Below are 6,000 nucleotides of genomic sequence, written 5' to 3' on the forward strand. Positions count from 1 at the left end.
TGCAGGAGAAGAACAGGAACCACGGCCCTCAAGGCGCTGGACAACCACCTCATCATATGATATATACTGGTGGATACCCCCAAAGAAAGCAATGGAGATGAGGCAACAGAGGACAATCCCCTTGAGAAGCAATCTAAGCACCAGCGTCATAGGTGCCTCTCTAAGCCCCGCCATAGCAAAAATAGTGATGCCGGCACAAGAGATGATAACAATCAGGATGGTGCCGAAGATGAAAACAATCCCGCCCAGCCAGGCTTCGAGCAGGCCGAGCGGGAGGATGGGCAAGCTAGCCCTAAGGAACATGCAACAGATGGAGAATCAGAGGATGACAATTACATGCCCCTCTCTGAAGACGAAGTGAGCCTTGGCGATGAAAAATTCATCGTGCCTGAGGATCCCGTCGAGCAGGAGCACTTCAGGTGTCGGCTTATAGCCACTGCAAAAAGCCTGAAGAAGAAGCAACAGCAGCTTCAAGCTGATCAAGATCTGCTAACTGATAGATGGACCGAGGTCCTGGCAGCCGAGGAATACGGACTCGAGCGCCCAACCAAAAGTTACCCAAAGCATAGGTTGCTACCTCAATTTGAGGAGGAGGCATTAAAGCCCACACTACCAGCGCACGATGCGGCTGACCAACCACCTTGTGGCCGGGACAAAGGGGCGTATCAGCCCGAACTCCAGCCCGCACCCCGTCCCCAATCAAACAATAACACTAAAGCCCGGGGCTACACGAAGGACCTGCGAGACATATTGGAAAACAAAGCAGGACAGTCAAGGTCGATCTACGGATCACGGGGGCGTGCCACAATGCGTGACGATGACCGTCACGCCAGATATAATAAAAGCAAATCCGGCCGGGCCGAATACAACAGACCAGACTCATTTGAACTGCGTCGTGATGTAGCCCGGCATAGAGGCACCACACACCCCCTATGCTTCACGGATGAAGTAATGGATCATGAATTCCCAGAAGGGTTTAAACCCGTGAACATCCAATCATATGATGGTTCAACAGACCCCGCGGTATGGATTGAAGATTTCCTTCACATTCACATGGCCTGCAGTGATGATCTACATGCCATCAAGTACCTCCCACTAAAACTCAAAGGTCCGGCTCGACATTGGCTAAATAGCCTGCCGGCAAACTCCATTGGCAGTTGGGAGAACTTGGAAGATGCATTACTTGACAACTTCTAGGGCACTTATGTGCGACCACCGGATGCTGATGACTTAAGTCACATAACCCAACAGCCCAGAGAGTCAGCCAGGAAATTCCGGACTCGGTTCCTAACTAAAAAGAACCAAATTGTCGACTGTCCTGATGCCGAAGCCTTAGCGGCCTTTAAACATAACATCCACAACGAATGGCTCGCCCGACACCTCAGCCAAGAGAAGCCGAAGTCCATGGCAGCCCTCACGACACTCATGACCCGCTTTTGTGCGGGCAAGGACAGTTGGCTGGCTCGTAGCAATAACACATCAAGAAACTCTAGCAATTCAGATGCCAGAGACAGCAACGGCAAGCCACGACGCAATAGGCACAAGCGTCACAACAATGGAGACAACACCGAAGAAACGACAGTCAATGCCGGATTCAATGGCTCTAAGTCCGGTCAGCAGAAAAAGCCATTCAAAAGAAATAATCCGGGCCCGTCCAGTCTGGACCGCATACTCGATCGCTCATGTCAAATTCACGGCACCCCCGATAAACTAGCCAACCACGCCAACAGAGAATGCTGGGTGTTCAAACAGGTCGGCAAGTTGAATGCTGAAAACAAGGAAAAGGGGTTGCATAGCGATGACGATAAGGATCCCCGACCGCCGAACACATGAGGACAAAAGAAATTTCCTCCCCAGGTGAAAACGGTAAATATGATATACGCAATCCATATTCCCAAGCGGGAACGGAAGCATGCACTAAGGGATGTCTACGCGATGGAGCCAGTCGCCCCAAAGTTCAACCCATGGTCCTCTTGTCCGATCACTTTCGATCGTGGAGACCATCCTACAAGTATCTGTCATGGCAGTTCGGCCGTATTGGTCCTCGACCCCATCATTGACGGATTCCACCTCACACGAGTCCTTATGGACGGTGGCAGCAGCCTGAACCTGCTCTATCAGGATACAATGTGCAAAATGGGCATCGACCACTCAAGGATCAAACCCACAAAAACCACCTTTAAAGGTGTCATACCAGGTGTAGAGGCCTGTTGCATGGGCTCAATCACACTAGAAGTGATCTTAGGATCTCCGGTTAACTTCCAAAGCGAGGAGTTAATCCTCGATATCGTCCCCTTCTACAGTGGCTATCACACACTGCTTGGACGAACCGCATTTGCCAGATTCATTGTGGTACTGCATTATGCATACCTTAAGCTCAAAATGCCAGGACCTCGCGGGGTTATTACAGTTAATGGAAACACAGAGTGCTCACTCCGTACGGAGGAGCACACTGCTGCCCTCGTAGCAGAGGTACAAAGCAGCCTTCTCAGGCAGACCACCAATTCAACGATAAAGCCCCCAGACACCGTCAAGAGAGCCCAGAGTACCCAGCAACAGGATCGTCTGACACGTCCAGAGCTCGCATAGCAATTCAGCCTCCGCCCTAGTCCCAGTCAAGCGGCGAAATTCGTGTCGCGCATACATAATTACGCACTCAAAACACCATGGGCATTGGCGGAGGCACGACTATGACACTGTCCACAATGCAGCTCAACCGCCCCAGGATTCATGTATCTTTACACCCTTTTCTTTTCAGGTCCCTATATTTGGGAGGCTCTTCCGATAGCCCGACTATTGGACCCATGGTGGGACGAACACACCAAGGAGACAAGAAGCTTCGGCGTACAAGGGAATCCCCAGGTGGTCTCTGATAATGATCACTATACCTATTTTACATACCCGCACGCAGCTCGCTCTTGGTCAGGACGTGTCAAACAGTCATGTTTCGCTTATCGCACTACTTGTACACATACGCCTTGACATATTATTCAAATAACAATGGAAAATAATGTACAACGTCAGCTTACTATTACATTCCTTTATCCTTTTCCTTTACTGTCTATTTATTCCAAATTGCACCCGTACATTTTGGTACGTCCGGCTCGCGAGGGGCTTCAGTGTACCCTATAACACGGCAAGAAAAAGTTCGAACACTTTCGACAGTGCGGCACCCCGAACATATAGCATTATATGCATCAGCTCCGAATCATGTCTTGGTTCAATAGTTGGGTTTGCCTGGCTCCCATGTTTTGGTACCTTACGTTTCGCTATATCGGCTAAGGTGGCACAGGGAGAACTACTGCGATTGTGTCCCGGTTCTTCCGGACGAGCACCTTAGTAGAGAAAGCCGAAAATTGACTGTCATGATGTGGCGAGAGCTGGTCGCTGTTCGGGAGGTATCAAATCCTTAAAGATTTTTTCCGCTTCGGGCGAGGAATCGGCCTTGTCCGATTTAGGCGTATATAGCGCCCCAAGTTCGGCCTTCTGATTACTAGGGGCTTCACCAAAATTTAAAATTGTAGACTTCTATGGCCAAGTGAGAGTGATAAAGCTGTATAGTCCGATTGCCTTGTTTGCTGCGCTAAACACGTCCTTAAAAGGACCAAAAATTTGGATAAAGAGTGTTTATATTTATCCCAAACACCCCAGTACTAGTTACATGGGGGCAGAAGCTGACGACTGGCCAACTCTCAGATTTTATAAACGGCCGCACAGAAGGTAATATTTTAAATCAACAAGCGTTATATAGCGCACATGAACTCATTTTCATATTACAGGATGACATGAATACATACATTCAAATATTACATCCTTAGCACATTCATCCGCCACAAGGTGGGCACCCTTCAGGACACCATCATAACACTTTTCGGGGTGGCGATGCTCCTTGCCCTCCGGCGGCCCCTCCGTCATGAGCTTCTCGGCATCCATCTTCGCCCAGTGCACTTTCGCGCAAGTGAAGGCCCTGCGCACACCTTCAATGCAGACGGACCGCTTACGACTTCAAGCCATGGACAGACATTTACCATCCGCTTTACAAGGCCGAAGTAGCTGCTGGGCAAGGGCTCGCCAGGCCACAGCCGGACTATGAGGTCCTTCATGGCCAGTTCGGCCGCCTTGTGCAGTTCGACCAGTTGCTTCAGCTGGTCGCTCAAGGGCATCAGATGTTCGGTCCCAGTATATTGAGTCCAGAACAAATTCTCCGTCGAGCTCCCTTCTTCGGCACGGTAAAACTCCGCGGCAACCGATATGCTGCGCGGCAGATCTACGAACACTCCTGGAGAGCTCCGAATTCGGGTAAGTAAAAGGAAAGTCTCCTTCACATGCTTGCTTTGCATAATGAATGCCTTACCCGCAGCTATCTTCTTGGCCACCTGAATCTCTTGGAGGGCCTTTTGGGCTTCGGTCTTGGCATCTTTCGCGCTTTGGAGGTCCTTCACAAGCTCAGACTTTGCGTCTTGGAGTCACACTCCAAGGACTCAAATTTTTTGACGAAGTCCTGGAGTTCTTGCTAGACCTCATCAACCCGAGCCTCCTGTTTCTCGTGCTCAGTGCGCTCCTTGGCCGCTTTGTCTTCAGCCTCGAACAACGCCTTCTTAAGGGCCACCACTTTGGTCGTGGCCCCTATTAAAATTCATGATGCTTCTATTAGCATCAACGATTTTTCCTTTATATGACACACGGACGGAGTATCACTTACCTTTGTTCTCCTCGAGCTGCCTCTTCATGAGGCCGAGCTCTTCCTCGGCCCGCCCCAGGTCCCGCTTCAGTCCAGAGACCTCCATAGTGCAGGCAGCAGCTGCCAGCAGCAACGCCTGCTTATTCACATAGACATAATATGATTAGACTCTTGTGGATGTTATTTGATCCTCTGTTCGGCCTTTCTTTCCGAACACCAAATAGAGCATCAGGGGCTACTATCTATACTGTGATATTTCCTCATAATTTAATTACTTACCTCAAAGCCTGTTATGAGGCTAGCGTAGGCTTCGGTCAATCCGCTTTTGGCGGACCGAACCTTCTCAGTCACCGTACTCATAATAGTACGGTGTTCCTCGTCAATGGAAGTGCTTCCAGCAAGTTGTCCGATGCCTCTGGATGGACAGAGGTCATCGACACAGGCGGCTCGCCCCCCTTAGCGAGGGGCTGCCTGCCTGAATCCGGAACCACTGGAGGTTTCGGTGTAGTATCCGGCTGGGGGCCAAACTTGCTGCGGTCCCCTTCATCAGAATCCATGGGGGCTCCCCCCCCCATGTGCCCGGCATTGAGGATTTCTCCTTGGGGCACCTCCAGAACTATCTCCCCTGGCCCGGTATCCTTTGAGACAACACCTCGGTGTCGTCCGCGGGCCAGGGGGTGATGGCTGTCGGGAGTGAATCGTTGTTCATCGCCGACGCCCTCAAAGACCCATCCGAGGAGGATAAGTCGATGCGGGCTTTGGATGGACTGCACAATCATATTTATCATGATAAGAAGCAATAAAGCAAAACATGTCGGAAGTATTATGGTATCCAGATACTTACGACTTTGCCAGGGGCTTGTCCCTGGGCAGCCACTCCTCGTCGCTGTAGGCGGCTGTTGTGGAGTGGTCCAGAGGGAGGGTCCTTCCCTTCTTAGACCCTTCGGCCTCCCCAGACGGGGCGGCCTTCCTTTTCTTCTCCCTCTCGGTTTGGGGGTAGGGTTTTCCTCTTCTTCCTCCTCGTTTTCATTGGAGGAGTGCGCCTCGGTGTCTTTGGACGATGAGTCCGACACCACCTTGCACCGGAGACCTTTCCTGGTCCCCGTGGCTTTCTTCTTGGCCTTCTTCTCCGGCACCTCGTAAGGCGCCGGAAACAGCATCTCCGTCAAGAGAGCCTTTGCTGGATCTTCAGGTAGTAGAGCTGGACAGTCGATCCGCTCCGCTGTCGCTACCCAGTCCTGTTAAAATTGGCGTGGAGGCTTAGCTTACCGGATTGGCGGGGCACTTTGCGCTGAGTCCGCGATCCTCTATAGTGGGAG

Source organism: Triticum aestivum, chromosome 4B, assembly GCF_018294505.1.
Source record: "Triticum aestivum cultivar Chinese Spring chromosome 4B, IWGSC CS RefSeq v2.1, whole genome shotgun sequence".
NCBI lineage: Eukaryota > Viridiplantae > Streptophyta > Magnoliopsida > Poales > Poaceae > Triticum > Triticum aestivum.